General features: G+C 40.5%; 1 protein-coding gene across 4 annotated transcripts in view; it reads right to left on the bottom strand.

The window, feature by feature from the left end:
- The window catches only part of LOC122810968 (myotubularin-related protein 9-like), a 557,891-nt gene that overhangs the window by 513,928 nt on the left and 16,566 nt on the right, over positions 1 to 27,397 (bottom strand). For 2 of the 4 annotated variants that reach the window (XM_044082503.1, XM_044082511.1), the window contains exon 2: positions 20,853 to 20,964. The exons of the other annotated variants lie outside the window; for them this stretch is intronic. The gene's annotated coding sequence lies outside the window, so the exon portion shown is untranslated. The remainder of the gene's footprint in view (positions 1 to 20,852; positions 20,965 to 27,397) is intronic. 4 annotated transcript variants of the gene reach the window in all.

Here is a 27,397-nt window from a genome sequence, read left to right as displayed (position 1 = left end):
AGATTTTCACAGACTGTCCAGATTTTTGCCTTATATTTTTGGTCCATTTTTCATAAAATTGTGTTTCTTTGGCAAATTAGTGACAATTAATTAAAGATTTAAGTTAGAAAATATTAACAGACGTTTGAGCTTCAGACGTTATACCCTTCAGAAAATCCATGCTAATGCAAAACCTGTTATTCTATCAACTTTCTAAGTTTGTAAGAGCAATATTCAAAAATCGCCCTATTTTTGGGCCTTTGTCCCACTTTGATTTATGACTTTTTCCAGATTTCTTGCTCTTAGAGGTTGAGAGGTATGCTTTTAAACAAAAATGGGATAATGCAAAGTGTAACATTAAAGGAAAGAATTGTCCCAAGAAAGTGTCATAAATACATCCAGTGACTGGTTAATTTTGCGCAGTGTGGATTGAAACATCGTAGTAAGCCAGAAGGCACTAACCACATTGGGCAATCACACAATGCAAGGCCGCTAGCCTCTTCTGTCAGCTCTTTGCAAAAAAGCAGACATATAGCATTTTTTATTCTGCACGTCTAAAGATAAACATCCACTTTTGAGAGTTTAGGAACTCAGTTCTTTCTCCTGGTTGTTATGAAATAATGAAGAGGAATTTCCATCCTCTTGTACAGCTCAGAAAGAAACCTTCTTTAACTGACAATGTCATAACAGTCCCCACCCATAAAATCAAGAACAGCATCACATCCTGTGAAACTAAGAGGGCTTGCCTCATAAGAACAAGGTGTATCCAGAGATGTCACTGTTTTGTCAATATATCTCTACTACCCCTAATCACAGTACTAGAATTCTTTGATGGTGACTTAAGACAAAGACAAATGCAGCATACCTCTCAACTGTTCAGACTTTCTCAGAATGTACAGATTTTTGCCTTATGTTTTGGGTCTGTTCCCCATAAAATTTCTGGTTTTCTGGCAAATCACTGGGATCATTTGAGTACTGAAGTCACCAAATAATGACATACATTTGAGTTTCAGACTTCATGAAAATGTATGTTAACACAAACCCTGTTACTCTAGCAACTTTCCTAAGTTTATAAGAGCAATATATAAAATCTGTCCCTATTTTTGGGCCTTTGTCCCCCTATTTTGTCAGGCGTTGTCCAGATGTCTTGCACTAACAGGTTGAAAGGTATGCTTTGGGGGCAGTGTGTCAAGGCAACTCTTTCTTCACAGGAGTGCAGTTTACCTACTTATCATCTCTAATAGCTAGGTTCAGAAATACAAACTTTGGGGAGTAGTAAGGAAATATTTAAACAATGGAACAGCTCCTTTCAACTAAGGTAATTGTCTCACAGGGTTTGATTCCCACCTTTGGGAGGAGAATTGACTATGCTTAAAATAGCCCACAGGGGCAGCTAGCCCAGTAATTAGCTATGATAAAGTAAGGTTTTGTGTGTGTGTGTGTGTGTGTGTGTGTGTGTGTGTGTGTGTGTGTGTGTGTGTGTGTGTGTGTGTGTGTGTGCGTGTGTTGGGGAGGGTGAGGTGGGGGATCAGAAAACCTGCAGAATGTCCAGAAATTTAAAAAAATATTAGCAGACAAGAGTGGATGGTCAGAATTCTGTCAAGAGAACTGTTCATCAGAACTTGAATTTCATAAAGTTAAATAACAGAACACCTCACAAAGGTTTCTGCAAGAATCTGTGAGTGAGATAAGATAAAAGCTTTCAACAACAACTAGTGATGTGACATGTAGAAAACTAGGTCACACAGAAGTGTCCATTGGACAGAAATGGAAAGTATCAGCCACCAGCAAGAGTCTTCAGTTTTTGAATTTACCTGTCTGAGCTACAGCAAAAAACTCAATAATATAACTTGAGCCTTCCAGAGGGTTTTACTGTCTGGTACGTATTAAACACCGTATTGCCAACCTGACCTGGTAGTTTGCAGAGACCTATATCTGCAGGAATCCGGATCATATTTTGCACGAGACCACAGGATGTGGTAGAAGAGATATTTATGTCTGAACATTCAGGGTTGCGGCATTAGTCATAACTGCAAGTATAGCTCACTTTAAGGAAATAAAACCTAAAATGTAGAAGTTGTTAAAGGCAGCCCAACCCAGTACCACTAGAATTAAAGTGCTTGTGTGTGAAAAATGCATAGGGTACTTTTTGTTTTCATAAAAAACAAACAAAAAAATGCATAGTCAACCAGTTTCCAGTCTGTTCTGAATGCCATCGATCATCACATGGTCAACAATAAGAAGGGAACAGCATTCTGACCATTCTTCTGACCACTGCACATTTCACCTGAAAAATGTGTTTGTACACCACAGTTTATCAATTAAGGCAGGTGTAGAAAGAAGAAAAGCTGTAGGCTGGTGGATTTTCCAGAAAAGCTCTCCCAAAAAAAATTTAAAACTGGCTGCAATATAGTTGACCATCCTAGAACTCAAGACTTCAATATAGATTTGTTCTTGTACAGGAAGAAGATGTAATTATGTAAGGAAGGTATATGCTGTGGGAGGAGGCATAGGGGTCAGTATGTAAGGAAGGTATATGCGGTGGGAGGGGGCATAGGGGTCAAGGTTTCTGACTTATTTGTCTTCTATTGCCAGATAACACTGACATGCCATGTCACTGTCTTAGCAGGAGGACATGCTAAGCTTTGATGCTGGTGGCTGCCGCTACCATCTTAGGTTCTGACTGAGAAAAATCCTGACTAGACAGTGCAGTTATCAGGTTGCACATCAATAAAGGCTGTGGTTTGTAGCCTGATGGTAGACACTCGTGGTCGCTTTTCAGTTCTTATACTGTACTGGAATATGGGGGAGGCACATATGTGGGCCTTCCTGCACCCACTCACTACCTAGATGAGAATAAAAATTGCCAAAGCATTCCCCTCATAAAAGAAGACAATCCCCCCATGGGCAAAGCTACAGGAAGGATGGGGCAAATGCAGGTGACTGCTGTGGGCACAAACTGTTTTTGGGTACATTTGGCAGGGTAGAACATTAGCGGACTGGCTCCTTTCACTTGCTACACTTTAGCAAAGTTATTTGACAAATAAAATAGCTATTACGTAGCTCATTACACTGATACAGATACTTAACAGTTCTTTATTTACCATTAAGACCGTTTTTTGCCCTCATCTCTGATAACCAACCCAACCCAGTTTGGGCATGTCATGTTGACTCCTGGTGGACATCTTTGAGAAGGTCACCAAAGCAATGGATGAGGGAAAAATGGTTCATACTGCCTTCCTTGACCTGGCCAAGGCATCTGACACAATACCGTCCTTGAGCATTGTTTACAAACTTGAGAAATTAGCTACAAACCCTTATGTCACCCAGTGGATAGCTAGCTGGCTTACAGACACAACCCAGGAAGTTAGAATTGGGAATTCACCTCTACAAAGAGGCCAATCACAAGCTGAATCCCTCAGTGATTGGTTTTTGGGACAGCTTATTTTTTGGCATTTACTTCTCTGAAGTCAAGACCAATGTCAGTGGCCTCTGGCTGACAAAATCTGCAGATGACTGCAGATTAGGAGCTGTCATTAAATTCCTCACCAACACAAATGTTCTCCAGGAATGGCTGACACAGACAAATAACTGGTGTCAGAGCGATAGACTAAAACTGAATGCCAAGAAATGCATAATAATATCCTTTGGGAAGTCATCCATCCCAGGTAACTATCACATTGACAACACACCCTTAAAAGTTAACCCAGTAATCTGGGACTTGGGGACACAGATAGTAATCTAATTGGGTGTGTTGTCAATACAATAGTTATTACCTGGGGTGAGGAAATCAACTTATAAATACAGGTATGGAATCTAGGACTAGGGAAGCCTTTGTTCCACTGTATTTGGCATTCATTAGACCTATCATTGAGTACAATGCCTCTTTTGGCGTGTACCTAACCAGGCATATCCAACAACACAGGCAGCCTGTAAATGATTCATTTCCCATGCCCCTACTTGTAAATGTTTCATTTCCCAAGCCCCTGCTTACACTTATCAAGAGTATAACTTGTCAGAGACTTGGGATACATGGCTAGGCTTAAAAATCTCTTGTGGTTGTTAGCCTAGTAAACAGCCATGAACCTATGAGGAGACCATTTTTTGATCCACAACTCTGAGAGGAAAGACCTTTTTTGGAGGTGTCCTCAATTTCAATTTGAGATGGTAGCAAATCAGAACACTCTGCTGGGCAACAACTGACCTTGCCATCGCTCTGCCTATGGAGTGATATAAGGGGGGGGGGGGGTGAAGCCAGACAAGATGAAAATATGGAGAATGAACAGGCCTGTAGGGAGCACAAGGAAATACTTGATAGTCAAGGATGACAGGGGAAAACCAATAACAAATTTCTAAAAAGCAATTACCAAGATCTAATAAGCTCGAATGACAAAACATTGAACAGTGGTACCCCCCATTCACCTATGCTGTCCTAGAATGTCAGCAGTAGAACATAAATCCAAGCACCTAGTGTGGGACTAGAACCCACAGCTTTCTGTCCTTCCCACTATCAAAGGTTATTGTGTAGCTATCTGACCCACTGTCATTATTTTCACCCTTGTCTGTTTCATCCACTTCTCTCCTTCCTACCATCCCTTAGCAACATCTGTCAGTTATCCAGTCTTTCTCTTTCATCTCTTTGGTACTAATTCGAGACAGCCAATGACATTACATATAGAAAAAAAAATGTCACCTCACTTGCTTTTATCTCATGCTGCTATGCAGATTTTATTAACTAGTAAGAGTTTAGTGTTTGTCATTCTAGCTTATTAGATATTTAAATAATCTACTTTCTTGTAAGTGCACTGGAAGTGTGCACTTTTCCATGTTTTTAAGGATTTTGTCATTGGGGGGTTGGGAGGATGGCCTAATGGTTAAGGTACTGAGGGTTATCTGATGAAGTCTAGCTTGTAGACGAAAGCGTTCATATTTGGAATTGTTGGCTTATCATAAAGACTGTTTTTTACCTCAACAAGGTGGCCTGGATTCTTTTTATATTGATCATTAATGGTTAAGGTGCTTGCCTTGCAAACACAAGGTACATGGTTTGAATCTCACAGGGGATAATTGGCTAGGGTTAAAATGGCTCACAAGGGCAGTTAGCCTAGTATGAACCTATGAACCTATACACCTATGGGGCCTACATGCTTTTTGTAATATCTCATCTGGGGCCTACATGCTTTTTGTAATATCTCATCTGGCCAACTGTGCAGTCAACCTTGTCATTCTCCTGTATTTTTCTAAAGCTTCTCTTTTGTTCTTCAAACCTTAGGAATATTGATATGCAAGAATATAATAAAGTTTAGTTAGAAACTGTGACAAAAGTGAACCATTCCTTCCTTCCTTCACAGATACATTTCATGTACATAAATACTAGCTGTTCTATTAGAGAGAGAACAAATATACATTATAGAAAAAATACATGATCCCATCTGTGAATTAATTCATCTCATTTGCACCAGTCTATTCCTGCATTAAAACTTTCATTTTTATTCAGTATTCCATCAGTCATTTCCTAAGTTTATCTTTGCAATCGTCTGTACAATCATTCCTAGCAATTGCTTTCTTCTCTGCTTATCATCCAGAGAATTCTCTCCCACAGGTCAGCAACAGTGACATCTTTTAAGTCCCTGTTTAAATAAAATTGTGCAATGAAGCCTTGCTTTATTTCATGATGACTTAGTCATAAATGTTCTTGTGGTTTCCTAAGTTGGTGAACAGTTTAATATCCTTCAGTGTATATCCACATTTTTGTAACTGTCTGTTCACATTTCTGATCCCTTATACAAGTCCTACCCCCTCACATAGCACTGTTTTTTTTCCCTATATTTATTGTTTGTTTCATTCATTTGTTTGTATGCACTTCTTTTTCTGCATCTGACATGCATGTTGCATTCTGCCGTGTGGAGCTTATCCTGGATGCTTTTGCTGACCTATTCAAGCTCTTCCCCAGGTCGTACTATTTATAAGGCACTAAAAAGTAGACAAGACTCTTCATTTTTGTTATCTGTATGCAGGACAGGGACAGTATTGACACCCACACTTGGTAACTGTGTAATAGCTTTCGTAAAGGACACACCAGTCAAGATGAGCAATGCTGACATTGGTAGGGGGCTTGTAGGTGAACTTTGCTACAGGGCAATTTTCCTACTCTTTAAACATGTTTCTTCCCACCATTTAACTTTCACTTCTCTTGTACACTTTTTTCATTCTCCGGTCCGCTAATGATTGGCAGTAGATTTTTACGTGCCGAGTTGCCAGCCCTGATGCACAACCTTCAACGAAGGTACACCCATTCACGCATGTCTCCACACAGAAGATGCTTTAGCTGAGAATCGAACAGGACAATGTCTTACTGTGAGGCGACAATGCCACCGCAGCACCACCACCGCAGTATTATCTGAAAGACAATGATGAAAACATAAAATGCCACAGCTAACAAACTATCACTTCCTGTGCGATACAAGCATGTTCAAAAATAACCACCAATGGCATATGTTTTGGTACATCTATTTATATATCAAAACAGATTTTTAAATATGGATACTGCCCTGAATGCATTACAGAATCTAGCATGGGTGGAAATCAATCTAAAAGGTTGGATTGTGCAGCAGTTTGAAGGTTTATCATTTGTTACTAAAAACAGACTCCATGCAAAATATATTCTAGTTGGCCTAGTTTATTACATAAAAAAGAAGCAGCAAATATGATCCTAGGTAAGGTCAAGTTAGTTAAAGGGAAAAAAAATGTTTAATAAAGAGGTATATTGGTAATTCAGTGTAAGGATGCCTGTAAGAGTCAGTCTGAACTGTACACGTGCACATAATACCTTCTATCAGTATATACATAAAATGGTTGCTTTAGTCACCTTGTAACTCCATCTGTCCACCTATCCATCCATCCATCCATCTGCAAACACTTCCCCATTTTTCACATGGGATTGGTGTATCACTTCAACAGTGACAGTCATCTTGAGCCAAAGTTTACACTGCCGGGTGGCCAGTCCTAACATGGTAGTTCTTCCACACCACATGTTTGCACATGCACTCACACCTATGGCCAATTTAGAGTGTCTAATCCACCTACTGCATGTCTTTGGAATGTGGGATGAAACCGCAGCATCCAATTAAAACCCATTTGAGCACAAGGGGGGCATGCAGAGTCCACACAAAAGACATCCAAGCAGGAAATCAAACCAGATAACAGCTTGCTGTGAGGCCACAACACAACAGTTTGTCTAATGCAGTGATGAGAGTGGAATCTATAATCAGGCTTGGGGCTGGAAGCCATCAAACATACAGACTATTTTATGATTTTAATCTCTCTCCTGCCACGTTTATTCTGCAGCCTGCTACCCCAGAACATAAGAATGTTAAGAGAATGAGCAATCACAAAAAATGTCAAGTGCAAAGTTCATAGCTCTCAGTATCAACCATTTAAGTTCTGTTTTGCCTGGAAAGGCTACAAACCACAATAAGGAGAGCCAAAGGGACACATGTTTGAATCCTCGTAGCAACACAATCAAATGTTTTCAAACAGGAAAACGATATAATGTTTTTGTAGCTTGTAAACCCCAAAGATGACATTTTCCAAATCTGATAGAAACATGCTTAATTTTAGTATAAGGAAGAGAAGATGTTCAACTAATTAAATGCAGGCTCATATGTTTGGCAGTTATTAATTTATGAAAACTTTTCATAGTACTGGTCCCAGGGTCTACACCATGAAATCTGAGGTGGCATTGTGCAATTTTAACTCAAAATGTGAGCTCATATTTATTGCATATTTGTTCATACTTGCTACTTAAAATGCAGGTTAGCTGATTGACAACTACTTCAATGGAAGCTCTTTCATCAGAAACACATCAGTGAAACTTGATTCCATGAATGAAACTCAAACATTTTGTTACACTTGCAAACACCCCTGCATCACCAGTACTGGTGGCTTTTGCCCTACACTCGACATACTTATGTACACTCACTCCTGGAGTGCATAGTACCCCTGCATCAACAGTATTGGTGACTTTTGCCCTACACTCAACATACTTATGTACACTCATGCCTCGATTGCACAGCATCCCTGCATCACCTTTGCCCTGCACTTGACATACTTATGTACACTCACTGCTGGCTGCACAGTACCCATGCATCACCTTTGCCCTACACTCGACATACTTATGTACAGTCACTCTTAGACTGCACAGCACACCTGCAACACCAGTACTGGTGACCTTTGTCCTATGCTCGACATACTTATGTACACTCACTCCTGAACTGCACAGCACACATGCATCACCTTTGCCCTACGCTCGACATACTTATGTACATTCACTCCTGGACTACACAGCACACCTGAATCACCAGTATTGGTGACTTTTGCCCTATGCTTGACATACTTACGTACACTCAGTCCTGGACTGCACGGTAGTGGGAAACTACCATGGCAGAGCCAACCACCCAGTGCTGTAAACCTTGGCTCAAGATGATCCTCAGTGCTGAAGCAACACCCCGATCCCATGTGCAAAATGGGCAAAGGGGTTGAGGATGGATGGATGGGAAATGGGTAAAGTTTGGTTTACTAAATCAGATTTTGTGAACACATTTCTGGTGAAAGTGCATTTGCTGAAACAGTCATAGGTTCATAGGCTCATAGGTTCATAGAAGATTATTACCATTACCCTTATTAACAACCACAAAAAAAAAAAAAAAAAAAAAAAAAAATTTTAACTAACAATTTTATATTTAATTTTTTATCCGTTTTATTTGTTATGATTGTTATGTAACCTTTTATGCCTTTGTGTGAAAATGTATAACTAGTGGAGCTTTTCTCCCCGGGCCTCTACTGAAAATGGACATATATCCAGTTGGACTAGCCCGGTCAACAAATGTAAAATAAATAAATAAAAAATAAATATTAGGCTAATGGCTTAATGACCCTTTCAAGCCTAGCCATCATAACCCAATTTTACCCAATATATGGCCCCTAGGGGCAAGAGGATGCCATGGATTTTTGCCTGTGTATTAAGTATCTTACAGATTGCTCCTGTCCATAAGGGACATAGGCATTACTCCAGGGTCTACATTACGTGACTGGACTACATGAAAAAAGACATAGAGGAGCTCTTTGATCATGTAGCCCAGGCTGGTATGACCCTGACCTTGAGTAGCATCTTACCCTCATCAAGAATGATGGCACAGTATAAAGACAAAATGATAAATTTTAACAATTGGCTAAAGTATTGGTGTCATTCAAAGGGGATCCAGTGTCTGTCAGCCTGGGATGACATGCTCGACAAGCCACATTGCTTCACTAGGGACGGCTTGCACCTGTCATCCCTGGGTTTTCGAATACTGGCAAAGGCTCTTGTCTCCCCAATAGTGCCTTTTTTAGGCAAGGCTCAAAAGACAAACCCACCTCCATAGACAACACAAAGAAAAAAAAAATAAGGGTAATGCTGCTCAACGCCCAAAATCTAAACCTCAAGATGCACGCACTCGAGACTCTCCTCAGTATGGAGATTATCGATATCTGTGCAGTAACAGAAACCTGGTTCAAGGCTCCCGAGAACACCCCAGCACTAACAGGTTATACTTCATACCATGCTTTCTGGCCCAAAAACTCAGACCGAACCACAAAAGGAGGGGGGAGTATCCATATTTATCAAAGATACCCACACCTCTAGGTTAGTGGCACTGCATGAAGCATCGGAGATCATCCATGTGCAACTAACAGTGGGCAAAACTGCCTTTCAGTTTGTAAGCTGCTACAGACCACCCTCCCAAACACAGGAACCTCACTCGGCTTTCCTGAGAACATTGGAGAATATGAAGGTCTCTCCAAACACCATTATATTGGGTGACTTCAACTACCCAAACATTGATTGGGAAAATTACTCAAGCCCAAACACCCTCGCCCAATGGTTCCTAGAATTTATAAACTCAAATGCTATGGAACAACTGGTCACCACTCCCACAAGAGGGGAAAACATATTGGATCTGGTCATCACCAACATGGGGTCTCTGTGTTCCACACCAGAGGTATACCCCTCATTGGTAAGATCAGACCATAAACTAATCTCACTGGACATCCATATTCCATCCCCACCCCTAGCCAAGGAAACCACGGTGAAGAACTTCTCAAAAGCAAACTTCACACTTCTCAAAACCAAGGTGGAATCCTTCAAAGCCCCCGGGCCAGTGGAAAATACGGCCCAAAATGCCGAATCCTTTACAAAAGCATTCTATGGACACCTACAGGAATGCATGGAACATGCTATCCCAAATAAAACCAAGACTCACTCCTCCAAAGGCAGGAGACCTGCCTGGTGGACCCCGGCCATAAATAAGCTATACAACAGAAGGAGAAAGCTACTACATGATAGAGCAAAATCCCAAAAAGGGAAGGCGTCTCTGATCAGTACTAGCAAGAAACTACGATCCCTCATAAAATCATCTAAGGCCAGCTTTGAAAGAAAAATTGCACAAGGCAATAAAGATAATCACAAGGCCTTCTTTAGTTATGTCAGAAACCTGGGAGGCAACTCCCAGATATGCTCTGAGTTAGTGCAAAATGACAAAAAATACACTGAACCCACAGACATTGCCAACATCCTGGCAGAAAGGTTCAGTGCAAACTTTCCCCCCCTTCCCCCCAAAAGGAGCAAATGTCTATTCCAACAGAGTGTAGCCTTCCTGAGATCACAGATGCACAGGTGAGAGCTGCCCTCTCCAAAGCAAAAAACATAGCATCAATGGGACCAGACTTACACTAGCTCCAAGAAGAACTAAACCCTCATATAAAGTCACTGTTCAATCTCAGCCTTACTACAGGATATGTACCCAAGGAATGGTGTACAGCAACAGTGGTCCCACTCCACAAAGGTGGTGCCACAACAGACCCCAGAAACTATCGCCCTATAAGCCTGACTAGCCTGGTCTGCAAAGCTATGGAACGTATCATCATGGAAATCATAAGCAAAGACATTGGAAACCTCCAGACACTGGATCTTACCCAATTTGGCTTTGTTAAGGGCAGATCTTGCCTCTTGAACCTGGTCAACTTCTTTGAAACAGTTACCAAAGCCATAGATGAAGGGAAGGTAGTCCACACAGCCTACCTGGACCTCACAAAAGCCTTCGACACAATACCCCACTCGGGCATCATAAATACGCTCACCAGCTTAAATATCAACCCCTATGTAACAAGATGGGTTGCTAACTGGCTCAGGGATAGAACCCACATGGTCAGAATAGCAGGTGCCATGTCAGACTCTAAACCAGTTACAAGTGGCGTCCCACAAGGCTCAGTCCTGGGACCTTGTTCGGTATATATTTCTCAGAGGTACAGGCAAACACTGGTGGACTATGGCTGACCAAGTTTGCAGATGACTGCAAACTGGGTGCCGTAATCGACTTTCTGGCTGACACAAGCATCCTCCAAAAGGGTCTCACAGAAACGGATAACTGGTGCCTGAGCCATGGCCTAAAGCTAAATGCCAAAAAGTGCATAGTCGTTCCCTTTGGGAAAAACAAAGTGCCCACAAATTACCACATAGGTGGTAATCCATTATGTATGGAAGAAGTAATTAGAGACCTGGAAACCCAAGTAGATAGCAATCTCTCCTTTGACAATCACATTGTCAAAGTGGTTAGAAAGAACTTCTATATAGCCCACCTTATCATGAAAGGATTCACATGTAGATCAAGAGAGGTCATTGTGCCCCTTTACTCATTACTTATCAGGCCCATAATTGAATACAATACCCCATTTGGGATGTACCTTACCAGACACCTGCAGCAACTGGAAAGACCCCAAAAGTACCTCACCAAGAGGATCAAGGGGCTCAAACAGATGCCCTATGCAGCTCGGCCAAAGAAACTCCAGCTCTACTCAGTTGCGTACTGCCTACTCAGAGGCTATCTGTGTCTGACGTATAAAGCCATGTCCAACCCAGAATTAATGGACATGCTTCACCTCAGGAAATACAAATCCCTTAGAGCTACACCCTCCAGGGACTAGAACCTCAGCACAGAAATAAAAAGGACATGCTGGAGGGACAGATTCATATCCCAGAGGCCCCCCTCATTCTGGAACAAAATCCCAATCCATGTTAGGCAGAGCCCCTCACTGACCCTCTTCAAGAGAAATCTTGACAAGTGGATGGGAGATCGTAAGTTTACCCCTGGGATCTCTTCTGTGTCTCTGCTTGACAGAGGTACAGTAAACTAAACTTAAAAGGGCTACCTTCTGTGACCTACTATATAGAGGCCCAGTCAACTAATCTAAAAGGGTGGCGAAAGCCGAACACACTCTGGCTAGGCTTATAAATGCCCTAGGGCAAATAGCCTAGTATCAGTCTATGAACCTATGAACCTATGAAGTTTCAAAACTTTGAATCTGATATGGTCGACACCATATAATCGAAGTTTTGAAACATCGAAAATGTAATAAAACACAGCAACCTATAAAAACAAACCATTTAAATGCTCTAAGCAGGGGGCTAGCCCCCCTGCACCCCCCACACCCACCACTACTTAAATATATCAACTCCAAGATGGCACTACAGTGCAGAAAAGGGAAATCTTCCCTTTCCACAATGTACGGAGATCTCCGTTAAAAGATTAAAAGTTTCAAGACTTCGATCATATAGTGTCGACCATATCAGATTTGAAGTTTTGAAACTTCGATCTTCTGATCTAGACCCCTACTCCAGGTGTGAATTTGTGATTCCCCATCTATTGATCCAAACTGCATTTGAAGAGGGCCAGGGAAGGGCTCTGCTTAATGTGAATAGGAAGCCTGTTACAAAGAAGGGTCAATCTCTTGAGACACATATCTGACTCCCCAGCATGTTTTGTTTGAGTTGCTGACTAAGTTTAGATCCCTATATTGGGTTGACACTCATGCTGTTTGACTTGTGGATGTGTAGTAGCTCCATCAGGGCTGGATTGGTGAATGCCTTGTAGATCAAGCATAGGTCACCCCTTACTAGTCAGTAGGAGACAGAGTAAAGGGATAGGGTTTTTGTCTATTCACACAGGACATGTTGTTTACACCCTGCATTTCCTTTGTGAGGAACCTCTAAGGTCACTCCAGTTGCTGTAAGTGCCTACTCATGTACATGCCAAATGGTGCATTGTACTCAATTATTGGACTAATGAAGGCTTAGCCATCTAATGAATTGGAGGTCCCCCACCCCACAATAACTTTTCAAGAAGGACCTGTGCTAAAACACTGCTATTCAACAGATGGTATTTTTCAACATAGTTGTAAAAATGTTGATCTTTAGTAAAGCTGCACGGAAATGTTTCCATATTAAACAGAGTCCTACGGAAATGTTTCCATATTAAACAGAGTCCTACGTTTGTGACCATCAATGAACATCACACTTAGGCCAAGCTCAGTGGGGGTCTGGCAAACCTTTTCAAGGTGAGTTTCTCAGATCCTTCAGATGAATCAGTATAGGTGTAAAACTCTGAAATTCACTTTATCAGGAAAGTACTTTATTTAGAAAATATCTTTGGGGCTCTTTTTGACCTCACTGCCTGATAGTCATTTACCTGATTTTGGCCAAGTGATCCATTAATGCCCTCATCACTGAGACAAGAGTAAGCATCATTTAGGCAGACATCAGGGGTGGTTCAAGGTTCGTTTGTGTTTTGACCTTGCAACCCACAAATGCTTGGCTGCACAAGAGAAAGGGATGTACAAGGGGCGACATGGTTGTCCCTCACTGGAACATAATCAGCAAGCAACCCCACCCACAAACCTCAAAGCATAGGAGGTGGTTCCCTCGGCCTCCACCAAACAAATCTATCAATCTATGTTTGCTCTGCAAATGTGCATAATCTACCCCCCCCCCCTTTCCCTTACAGAGAGGCCAATGGGCCAGAACATTTCGGTCCTGTCCTTCCCTGCCTAACTTCTTCTTTTCCAGGACCTATTATTAAACCTTGATTGTAAGTTGCCTGGGTTACAGTCAGGGCTTCATCCCTCTGTGCACTGAACCAGGGATAATTGCAAAACATGTGACGTACAAATAAAGTATAAGAAAGTATGCTTATTAAGTATTCAAGATGCGCTGGAATATAAGTAAACAGATGCACAGCAACTGTTTTAGTCTGATAGTATAGCACAGAGGATTAAAGCCATAAGCTACTAACAAGCTTCATTTTGTAGTTGTGGGTTTGAGTTCCCACTGTTTTATTGCATGGTGTTTTCGTCTCTGAACGTAGTGGATTAAGATCATAACCAAGTTGTTATATGTTCAAGACATGGATGTCAAGAAATTTGTCTTGAAAGTCGACTGAAGTGAAGCTCAACATGCAAATCTTGACATCCATTTTGAGAACTTGTAGCAACTTGGTGATGGCCAGACAAACCCAATCATAACTTTTTGTAGTGCATGGACCTTTATTAAAGAGAGAGAGGGAGACCGAGAGAGACTATGGGGATGCCAAGTGTTTTACAACTTTAAAAGCTGTAATGCACATAAAGCTGTCACACAATTTGTTGTAGTACACGGAATTCTAGTTGCTCCACAGAAGAAAAGGAAAAAAACTGTAGGATTGCAAAGTGCTTTACAGCTTCCAAAACTATAACACACTTAGTCCTGCCCAGAATTTGAGATTTGAGCACAGCAGCAGTGAAAGGTATTTGGTAAGTTTCATGTTTTCTTGATTTTGAAACTTAATTGCAACATTGTGTACTTAAAGTCATTTAACAAAAGCAGCCCTCATATGCCAGCTTTGAAGAGAGGCATTAGAACCTTCTGGACCTTATCTTACTGGACATATACACATTAAACAAATGCATACATTATATCGTTCACATAGCTATTTAGTTACATCATTTTAAATATTTTGCATACTCTTCTGTCATATAAAGGAAACATTATAGTTTACATTCTCACTACTGACAGAATTTTAATTCTTGTAAATAAATGTGTTTGCAATGCACCTCTTTCTGTACTGGGTAGTATATTAGCCTGCTCATAACTAAGGTGTAGCTTCCCCTTATGTGAGGGTAAGGCAGTCAGTTCTGTTTCAGACAAATTCTACTGACATGTGCTGTGAATTCATTCTTGCAGTTAGCGTAGAGAGTTAACGCGATGAGCTGTTAATTAGCTAGTTCCCGTGGCGCAGGGTTTGATTCTCTCAGCCTCCATTTACCTACTGTGTGACCTCGAGCAACTCAAATAAAAAGATTGTGCTCTGGGACAGCTGGGAATTTGAGATAGACTCCTCAATAGTCCCTTGAACTGCAAGTGTAGTAAATAACTATGAACACTGGTCTGACCTCATAAAGTAATATCCATGCACATCAGAAGACTATCCTCCTTCTTGAACAGAAGCTTTTCACTTTGGAGAGCAATTTGCCATGCTATACATGGTTAACACAAATAAAAGTTCCATATGTATTGCCACTGATCAGTTTCAGCACTATTACCTGAGATATAGCTTTTTACTACATCTGGACCACTGTAACAAGAATGGAAAGTAAGTGGGCATATGTGATGATGTGAGGTAGTGCCAGCTATGCCAGGAGAAGTAGGGCAATGGATGTGTAACGTATGCCAGCATAGCTCACTGGAGTTTTGTAAAGAATTATGTGCCATTTGTATATCAAACTGATTTGTACAGGTGCTTGTGTTGAAAAAGTATTTGTAAAGCTGCTTGTGTTAAAAATGTACCAACAGTGGGTCCTGCTCTCCAGAAAAGAAATACACCTGTATGTCAGACTGTATTATAACTGTTGAAATGACTATATTGTAACAGAGGATACTGGAAGAGAAGAGGTTAATTTCAGTCCAGCTAACTTTGAAAAATAGTCTGAAATTAAATAACCTGGTTTAGACCATAAAGATCTCATCTTACAGTTCTGACTGCAGCCAGAGACAAAATGTCTGTGAAAACCAGGTTTAGAAATCCTACTGTATTGTCCTTAGGGATGAACTAATTGCTGCTCTGGAAGGGTGGAAGGTTTTGAAATGGTTTTATAGCTTCCAGATCCTGTAACACATCTTAGCAAAGCTATCTGTGTGTGTATTATGATACATATGTGCTAGATTCTGGTTCAGTTTCTAGTAAAGGGGGTTGTGTGGGAAGCAGAGTCAGATGACCAAATGTATGTGATGTCATTCAGTAATCCAGCACTGAAATTATATTTTACTATTAGATGAGACAGAAGTCTCAGGGCAGTCTGATTGTGAAACCTGACAAAGAAGAACCACTCACCCAAGTAATTTTGCTTTGCTCTAGTAAGTGAACTAGGGAGCAGTAATTCTTTAGATCAGTCAGAAAAATATAGTGAGATTAGTTAAGTATTGTTTTTCTTTCTGTGTGAACTTTTCCATCTGTGTTATTTTTAATATTTCCTGTGACTGAAACTCTGGTGTTTATTGTAAATATATATTTAGTATTTTCATGTTCCTTTGTTAAGTATTATTTTATTATTTATTATTAAATATATTTAAACTTTTCATTGTGGCTGGTCTTTTAGAGAATATTTTAACCTTTGAGAGTGCTTATATTTATTTGGTGACACCGTGGCCACTCCTGAAAGCCTTGCTGCATTGGTCCAACACTACCAGTTGTATTAGTATTAATTTTACTAAGTATATTTGGATACCCTGGTAAGATCCTTAGAGTAGCTGACTTTGGAGTGTTCTGGTGGCAGTATCTACCTTATAGTCTGGGCAGAGGGGGCATAGTTGGTAAATCTGTGCCAGCCTTTCCCAAGTGTATGTGTGTGTGTGTGTGTGTGTGTGCGTGTGTGTGTGTGTGTGTGTGTGTGTGTGTGTGTGTGTGTGTGTGTGTGTGCGTGCGCACGCGCGCGCAAAAATCAAATCTCAAAAGCAGGAACACGGACCACTGGTTTCACAGAGAGGATGGTGGAGGACTTGGTTTGGAACACTCAGCTGAGGATTCAACTCTTCAGCTGTGTCAGTAAGCAGTCTTATTTGGGGCCTGGAGAGAGAGGGAAACCCAGCCCCAGGACTGTGCATTGTGCTTGGTGCAGAGAGCTGCATCTGAAAATACTGTGTTTATCTATTTTGTTCCAAGTAAACATTCCTCACTGGTGTCAATGGTGAGGATTGAGGCTCTTTGATTACTGGCCTAGTGCAGGGACGTCACAGCATATACCATGTAAGGCATGGTATACAAAGTGTTCAGTCTTCAAACCCATAAACACAACAGAAAGGGAACACTTTGACCAACTGAAATGTGAACACCCACATTGATGTGTGCTTGTTTTATCCCTAGTAGGCATCAAATTAAAGGCTTCTAGTGTTGAGAATTTTAGCAATGTACTACATCTTTAAGTACATATTTAGAATGCATGCAGAGAAAGAGGGCAGTTTTTTTTTGGGGGGGGGGTAAAAACATGGATTGGTTTACAAGTTTAACATTTCTGGATATACTCCTGGATGGTGTCCAGTTAAGACAGTATAAAGAAAGTATGCCTAAAGTAATGGTGAGAACATAATCTACAACTACATTAGATACTATAAATCACAGAAACATGAACATTATTTTAAAATAGTAATTTATGCTGTGTCATTTTTTTGTATTATGGCAATCCACCAGATTAGGTACTGTAAATCAAAGAAACATGAACATTATTTTAAAAATAGTAATTCATGCTGTCATTTTTTTGTATTATGGTAATCGGATGCAGACAAAGGAGTGTGAGAAGTCTGAATCACCACTAAACAATGTTAAGTGCAATTTGCTTAGCTTTTAGCATTAAAAGTCTAAGTTCTCCTTTGACTGGAATATCTCCAAAATCAGAGATAATGAGAGCCAAAGAGGCACAGGGTTAAATCCTTGTAGCTACAAAACAAAATTCTGTCAAACTTGGAAAAATGTTAAGATGTTTTTGTACCCCGTATGGTCCCCCATTTAAGGGTTGCTGTGTCTGCCCCCCCACACATATACACACGCACGCACACACACACACACACACACACACACGTGCACACACGTGCACACATGCGCACACACGCACACACGCGCACACACACACACACACACACACACACACACACACACACACACACACACACACACACACACACACACACACACACACACACACACACACCAACAAGGTTTCTGTCTGCTTGCAGCTGTGGCAACAGAAATGTAAAAGTGATTTCCCTTTTAATGTTTCACTTTGTAATGTGATGAAATATATTACATTATTTTTTCCTGTTAGCTGAAACACATAGGCTGGTTTTGTAATAACGAAAAAATATACATTTTTATTTAATATGCTTTTGTATACATTGTAATGTGTTTTAAATACTTAGAACATACTGAAAACACACCCATAAAATAAACATTAACCACAGATGAAACTGGATAGTTTTACTTTAAAAAATAGGACAGATGTTATAAAACACAGATGGAAGTAACGGTTTCCTTGCCATCCTCAACTCTTTAGCCCCTGTACAAAAAATCAGAGTGAAAACAATCTACTCTCTTTGGCTCTCTAAAGACACCCTCGCTCTCATGAAGGAAAGGGACAAGTATTGGAAACAATGACTAAAAACAAAATCTGCCCCCTTCTCCAATAATATAAAGAACTCCGAAACCTTTCAAAGAAGCAAATCAATAAGGATAAGAAAAAAATACTATTATGATGCCCAATTACTAACCTATGACCTATGACCTAATTCACCCATATGTCAAACCCAAAAATGTTCTGGCACTCGATCAATAAAATTGTACACCCTGATGAACCTACCACTCCCAATCCCTATACTGACAGCACTCTCCAAGAAATTCTCTCCTTTCTTAATACCCACTTCATTTAATCTATTCATAAACTAATCAAAAACAGCCAAAATCACAAGCTCTCTCACACCTCAGTCACTACTCATAACTCTATCCCTTTCTCTCTCTTAGCCCTGTCTCTACTGCTTACATAAAATCCCTTCTACTCAAACTAAAACCCTGCTCTTCATCTACTGACAACGTCCCTCCCCTCTTTCTCAGACTTGCACCCCATTCTATTGCCTTTCCTGTCTCTATCTTAGTAAACAGATAGGTTCATAGGTTCATAGGTTCATAGGTTCATACTAGGCTATCTGCCCGAGGGCATTTACAAGCCTAGCCCATAGTTTTGTGGCTTACGCCACCCCTTTAGTATGAGGAACTATACCCATTATTTTACTGTGCCTCTGTAGGTAAGTACTAGGCTATCTGCCCATGGGCATTTATAAGCCTAGTGACGAGTGATGGCTTTCGCCTCCCCATTAGATTAGTAACCTGGGCCTCTGTCAACAGGGCTCCTGAAGTGATCCCAGGGTAGAACTTATGATTACCCATCCACTCATCAAGATTTCTCTTGAAGAGGGTCAGAGAGAAGCTCTGTCGAATATGGATTGGGATTCTATTCCAGAGTGAGGGGAGTCGCTGGGACAGGAATCTATCCCTCCAGCATGTCCTGTTTATTGTTGTACATAGGTTCAAGTCGCTAGAATGAGTGGTTCTGAGGGATCTCGTTTTTTTGAGGTGAAACATGTCCATTAGTTCAGGGTTTGACATGGCCCTACAGGTCAGGCATAGGTCACCTCTGAGCAGACGGTAAGCGACTGAGAAGAGCTGGAGCTTTTTTAGTCGTGCTTCATAGGGTAATTGTTTAAGGCCCTTAATCCTCTTAGTGAGGTACTTCTGTGGTCTTTCTAGTTGTTGCAGGTGTCTAGTGAGGTACATCCCAAATGGGGCATTGTACTCTATTATGGGCCTAATGAGTGAGGAGTAAAGGGGCATAATCACCTTCTTGGATCTGGATGAGAAACCCTTTGTGATCAGGTGTGCCACATAGAAGGATTTCCTGACCATTTTGGCTATGTAGTTATCAAAGGAGAGCATGCTATCTACTTGGGTACCCAGGTCCCTAATTACTTCATCTCTCCAAGAAGCCTCTGTTCCCAATATCTGGAAATCTTTTTATACTATCCCACTTCACAAAGGAGGTAACTCTACAGATCCATCTAACTACAGACCCATTGCCATTCTGTGTCCACTCTCCAAAATCCTAGAAAAATGTATACATAACCCAGCTCCTCCTCCTATCCACTCCAGCTCACACACTCACTGCTGTATAAACGTGCAACCTGTCCCTGTCTCTCCATTCTATCCCCTTACACCCCAGCTCGTTCTGTCTGTATCTCTGATCAGAACCTTCTAGACATTTATAAACCAAACTTAAATATTGGCAAACTCTTATACAGAAACTCAGTGTCCCAAGCCTGGAATCGGCTTCCCCCTGACATCTGCAGCATTCAGTGTATCAGCCTCTTCAAAACTAAAGTTAAAAACTACTTCCTGAACTCAAATCCTGCCCCTTAACTTCCATCTCCACTCTCACTGTTCTATAGGTAACCCACTTACTCTCACTTAAGCTATCTTGTACATAACATCCTTACTGAATCTGCTCTCTCTCTCTCCTTGTGTAATGTATCTTTTTACAGGAAAAAAACTTCCACTCTGTCCTGCCCTGATGCTGTATTCCCCAGTTACTTTGTTATTCAACACTGTTTATCAAAACCTGTATTTTTTGATGGTTTTTGTTCTTTTGGTTCACTTACAGAATTGCTGTATATTACTAGCTTGTTCATATTCTCAATATTGTATATTATTGTTTAAAAGTTTTATTTTTCTGATCCATGTATAACATTTCATCATAGAATGTCATTACTTCTGTCAGCTAGAGCTTTTCTCATCGGGTCTCCGCTGAAAAAGGGCCGTACAGCTCAGCTGGACCAACCCAGATAACAAATGTCAAATAAAATAAAATAAAATAAATAAATAAGAAACAATGTTTTCAGAACAACATTGGACTAATTCATTTATCATGCTGACCTGTAAGTCTGGACAAGTTCTGATAGAGTAAGATGCAGAATTTCATTTGGTATTGCTCAAAAATGTTATCACTTCAGAGGATTGTAGTCTTTCCTTAAAACATTCAGCAATCCTGTATTATTGGGGAAAGAAGAGATACTGTAATCTCTTAACACCATCAGTCTGATAGTAATTCTTAAACTTACTATTTTATCTTACTTCATTCCCATAGCCTAAAAGGTATCACTTTGTTTTTTCCTCTTTAAGGATAATGCCCACTTCCATATTTATCCTCTATGGTTGCTGACTTATTGCTGTTTATTTGCTCTTGGTGTGACACCCGTGCACTGGCCCAGTAATCAAGGAGCCTCAATCCTCATTATTGACACCAGTGAGGGATGAAAAGTACACAGACAATAAAGTACAATTTCCCTTAAGAGCACACAGAAATCACACTCAGTCTGGGGCTGCCTCCCCCCCCTCCAGATCCTCAATAAGACTCCTCACTGGCACAGCTATAGGGTTCAGATCTCAGCCGAGTAGTCAAGCCAAAATCTCCAGCACCCTCTCTGTCCAAAAAGTGCTTTGTGTCCCTGCCCAAGTAGTTGGCACACACAGACTTTGAGATTTGATTTATATACAAACACACAGACACTCGGGGGAAGGCTGGCATAGGTTCTCCAGCTATGCCCTCTTCTACCCAGACTATATGGTAGTACCACCTGCCACCAACCACCCTTATCAGCCACTATAAGGCCCTTCCCAAAGGGTGACCAATTCTACTGTGTAAAGTTACTGTTACCGAAATGGTAAGTGTGCCCACACTAAGGCTATTCAGGAATGGCCTGTACAGTGTCACCAAGTAAATATGCAAGTACTGTAAGAGCTTAAATATCTCTAAACAAACTAGCCACAATTAAAATGTTTAAATATATTTAATAATAATATATAACAAATAAACCTCGGACTCACCACGACTTGATAAAAATAAAGACAAAATGTTTATTAAGGTAAGCGCTTTCGCGTATCCTCCTATACGCTTCCTCAGACCATAACCATTTCATTAAAGCAGTGAGTTTTTATACATTAACATAAAGCACTTAAGCATTTAATAACAATTAAACATAATGAATAAATTGATAAATTGAAAAGACAATTAAAACCCTAGTTTAAAAAGGTATTCAAACTTTCATAAAATGAGTATATGAAATCAATCTTTTGACTTATATTTAGTATCTAGTAACTAATATGTATATTATTCAATATGTAAAACTATGTATAAGATTCTTGAATATTTTGATTAAAAATGCATAAAATAAGCCAATGAACTATATATATATGACAAATAAATGTAGATATATACGACTGAAAATATATACTTATTATAATACCTATATATATAAATAGATAAATAAGTAGATAAAAGTCATTTCAAAGAAAAATCCAACATCAGTTTTACCTAGTATATCAAAAGTGAAAGAAGAAGGTAGGGTGACTGGAGGGGGGAGGGGGGGGGGTGAGAGTAAGGGAAGGAAAGAAAGGAGAGAAAAGAAAAGAGAAAGGCGAAATATATGTCATTCATATATATGCATGTTCACAAGTTAATACAATTCTAAAATATTAAAATATATGTAACATTCTGATTTACCAAACACAAAAGGAAAATGTATTACTGTGAAATCATCTCCGAACATTAAGATAAGGTTTAATTGAAATATATAAATTTAAGCCTGGGAAATGATGCCCCTTCAGTCTTAAAATCCATTTCAGCTCCTTCAGCTCTAGCAGATTCATATAGTCTCCACCTCTACCATTAGGTTCTATAATTTGAAGTACCCTAAATACAAAGGAGTGATCTGGAAAGCATTGTATGTGCTTAGCTAGAGCATTCAATTCATTTTGTTTCTTTATATCGTATAGGTGATTGTAAACTCTATTTTTAAGCTTTGGATAATAATATTGCACAGTAATAACTGGACCCTCTTTAGTAAGGGCCTTTTTAGTAGCTGATAAATATTAGTGGGTGGTGTCAGCTGGTGCTACCTTTTAGACTGGGCAGAAAGGGGGCAGCACTGGAGAATCTGTGCCAGCCTTCCCCATGAGTGTTTGTATATAACTCATATCTCAAAGTGTGTGTGTGTGTGTCAGCTACTTGGGCAGGGACACAAAGCACTGGTTGGACAGAGAGGGTGCTGGAGGTTTTAGCTTGCCCACTAGGCTGAGATTTGCACCCTATAGCTGTGCCAGGGGAGAGTCTTCTGGGATGCTGGGGAGAAAGAGAGAAACCAGCCCCAGTCTGAGTGTGATCTCTGTGTGCTCAAGGGAAATTGTACTTTACTATGTATGTATTTGTTATCCTTCCCTGTGTGGACACCCCTCACTGGTGGTAGTGGTGAGGATTGAGGTTCCTTGATTGCTGGGCCAGTGCACAGGCATCACAGAAAGTATATTAATTTTCATGCCAATCCATTTCTCACTGGTTGATACAGTACAATAAGCTACTTTATGCATTCTCTTTCATAAGGGTTACAAATTCTTATAAATGTGAACTGTGACTTGTTACCCACAATGCATTTGGCTGTGCACATCTTGTGAATATGTTCCTTGGAGACATCTGTGCTTCATCTTAAACATCTGCTGCTCTTCAGACTAGATCAAGCCACTTTAAATGAGCATCCACTGCTACAAGAGCTGCAATGCTTATAAACCTTTCTTAAGTATCATCATCATTTGGCACAAACGATTAAAGTAATAAGCCATAATAAACTTCATCTTGAGGGCCTAGGTTTGAGTCCCTTGGTGTCCCTCTGGTTACTGCATTTCTCTGAACATCTCATTTAACCAGACGGTACTCTAAGTTTGCCCTGAAAAGAAGCACGTGTGCAGAGTGAGTTTCCCAGTTAAAAATAAATAAAAATAAAAATGACCTGCAAAGTCTGTATGTTTGTGTGGCCACTTCTAAGAGTATAATGCTGGTGTTGGTAATCCTTTTCCTACCATCTGACATCTATGACTTTTTAAAAGGTGGACCATTCATTGTTTTTGACCAAAATGTTATTTTCACCATATACAAAGATGCCCATTATAGAGTGTTTTCTGTACACTGGACTGAAGCTTCATAGACTTCAACACCTTGGAGCTATGCAATAATGTGCATTGACACACAGATACTTGTTCTTTTCACAGTGCAAAAGTTGTGTATAGCCCCTTACCTCTTCTTGGCCATTTTTTACTGACAGGTCATGTATATTGAATAGCTGTGTGTAATTCTGAACTCCCTTTGAATATTCATGTCAGTGATGAGAAGGCTAAGGATATGTAATATACTTCTAATAGATCACGTGAGCTGAGCTCCTGAGGTTTTAACGCAGTAACCTTGAAACTCAATCAGTTTTAGAGCACTTCTGCTTTCCAATATAGTCAAAATCATATTAATGTGCCATTTACAAAACAGGAATCATTGGTTAGGTGGTCAGGAGTGGATGCTGTCTTTATAAAATTCCTTTTTCAGACTGAAGGCAAAAACCTGTGCTCGAGGATCATGAGCCTTTTTTCATACAGGCAGGTGGCAGAACTTTTATACTTTCCAAACTAGTCTAAGGGCTTCTTGTTTAGGATGGGAAGAATTTCTTTCATCCTTTGTTACTGTGTGACATAACAACGATAGGTCTTTGGTACAACCTAAGAACTTGTGCATAAAACAATATTTCATAAGCTAAAACATCACGTGCCGACTCTAGAGTTATAGCCAAATCATAAGATATTACTACTTCACATAATATGATCATGGCTTTTGTCAATTTAAAGACCTGTTCATAACATAAAACCCTCTCTCCCATGCTGACTCATTATGTAATAAATGAACAAACCATCTCACAACAGATGCTTGTAATGGCCAACTAGAGAGACACAAAACAAAAATATATCAGCAAATTATTTTATTTTTACTTTATCAAGGTCTTATGGGAGATATTCAAATATCCCATGCAAATATAAAAGTATTTGACTGTACAGGCTTTTGAGTGGACAACATCACACAGGCCAAGAACCCACACTCCACTGCCTACGGGCATGTTTTTCTTTGCTTAGAATCTGTCAGCTGCTGCAGAAGGTCAAGGCTTTGAGTTCTTAACAATCTGCTTTCTGTACTACAGGGTTTCATTACCGCAGCCTTCCTTTGGCTACCGTGTTACCTTGAACATGCCACTTAACCAATTATGCTCTGGAAAACTGGGCTAGGCTGCTTAATGGCATCCTGGACCACATGCCTGATAACAACTTATGAAACACAGTAATCTTTATATCATAAGCCGAGCATCTAGTTCATATATGAAACACTCAACTTATCCAAACTTTTGATTTGCATTTAACTCGGTGGCAGTCACCAAATATGCTATAAACAATACTGCAGAAGTCCCACCTCAAAAGCATATGACATTGCCTCAAAAATCCTGGCAAGCCACAAAATATTTGTACAAAGATATTATTTGCAAATCTCTGTCTCTATCAAAGCATAATATGAGATAAACAAATTCACCCTCAAAAAACTAAAACTGTTGATTTGCCTTTCTTCATTATAACTACATTGAGTGTTGTCCACTTCCTTCATTCACTTTTTGACAATACTGATGTCTTGTCTTAGTAGGTCTGCAATTAAAGTATCTCTTAACATATAGAATGAAACTCTGGATTTATGAAAGCTGACGGCGGCATTATTTTCAACCTCAGTTATGGCACCGTCTCAGTTTTAGGTTCATAGGTTCATAGGTAGGTACTAGGCTATTGGCCCTAGGGCCTATATAAGCCTAGCCAAAAAGGTACCCTGGCTTTCACCACTCAAGAAAATAATTTTCCTCTGCCCCTGTCGAGCAGAGCCACAGATGTGATCCCTGGGGTGACTTTCCTATTTCCCATCCAATCAAGATTTTTCTTGAAGAGTGCTAATGAGGGGCTTTGTTTGATATAGATAGGTAGTTTGTTCCAGAGTATGGGAAGTCTCTGGGACAGGAATCTTTCCCTCCAGCATGTTCTGTTTATCGTGGTGACAAGGTTTAGGTCCCTAGAGCATGTAGCTCAGAGGGATTGGGATTTCTTTAAGTGGAGCATGTTCAACAGCTCTAGGTTTGACATAGCTTTGTATGTTAGGCAGAGATCGCCTCTGAGTAGGCAATATGCGATGGAATAAAGCTGGAGTTTTTTGAGATGGTCTGCGTAGGGCATCTGTTTGAGGCTGGTAATCCTCTTTGTGAGGTATTTCTGCAGCCTTTCCACTTGTTGTAGATGTCTTGTGAGGTCCATACCAAAAGGGGGGTGTACACTGTAATGGGTCTAATGAGTGATGAGTAGAGGGAACAATGACCTGTTTTTTCCTGGATGAGAAACCTTTTGTGATGAGGTGTGCCATGTAGAAGGATTTCCTGACTACTGTGGCAATGTGATTATCAAATGAGAGACTATTGTCTACCTGTGTCTCAAGGTCTCTTATCACACTTTTGGTGTTAAGTAGACTACCACCTATGTGGTAGCTCATAGATGCAGAATTTTTACCAAAGGGGATGACAATGCACTTTTTGGCATTGAGCTTGAGGCCATGGCTTTGACACCAGGCATCTGTCTCAGTGAGGCCCTTTTGTAGGATGTCCACATCGTTAGGGGTTTTGATTATGGCTTCTAGTTTGCAGTCATCTGCGAACTTTGAAAGCCAAAGACCTTCTGTGTTAGCCTGTACTTCAGAAAAGTAGATACCAAACAGAAGAGGACCCAGGACTGAACCCTGTGGTACTCCACTTGTCACTGGTCTGAAGTCAGATTTGGAGTCTGATACTTTCACAGTGTGGGTTCTGTCAGTGAGCTAGTTGGCAACCCATCTTGTGACATATGGATTTATACCTAGTTTAGTGAGTTTATCTATAATTCCAGAGCGGGGGATGGTGTCAAAAGCCTTGGCGAGATCTAGATAAGCTGTGTGAGCCACCTTACCCTAGTCTACGGCTTTGGTGACTGCCTCAAAGAAGTCTATCAGGTTTAGGAGACATGATCTGCCTTTTACAAACCCAAACTGGGTGGGGTCCAGAGTTTGGAGATTGCCAATGTCTTTGTTTATAAATTTCATGATGATACATTCCATGGCCTTGCAGACCAGGCTCGTTAGGCTAATGGGGTGGTAGTTCCTGGGGTCTGTGGTGGCTCCCCCTTTGTGGAGTGGGATTACTGTTGCTGTGCGCCATTCAGTGGGCACAAAGCCTGAGGTGAGGCTATGACTGAATATGGTGCTTAGGTGGGGTGCCAGTTCATTCTGTAGTTAGTGTAGAACACAGCCTGGGATGTTATCAGGTCCTATGGATGCTGTGTTCTTGGCTTTGGAGAGTGTGGTTTTTACCTGTGCAGTCGTGATTACAGGAACTTTGCATTCTTCCAGCATAGAGATGGGCCCTTTAGGGGATGAGAGGGGGGTAAAGTTATCACTGAACCTATCTGCCAGGATGTTGACAATATCAGTTGTTTCTGTATATTTTGTGCCATTGTGCTGTAACTCAGAGCAAATCTGAGTGTTGCCATTGAGATTC

Source organism: Protopterus annectens, chromosome 1.part1 (genome assembly GCF_019279795.1).
Source record: "Protopterus annectens isolate FY-2018-M chromosome 1.part1, PAN1.0, whole genome shotgun sequence".
Lineage (NCBI taxonomy): Eukaryota > Metazoa > Chordata > Ceratodontiformes > Protopteridae > Protopterus > Protopterus annectens.
The sequence above is the reverse complement of the archived record's forward strand: the minus strand, read 5'-3'. Positions and strand labels throughout refer to the sequence as shown.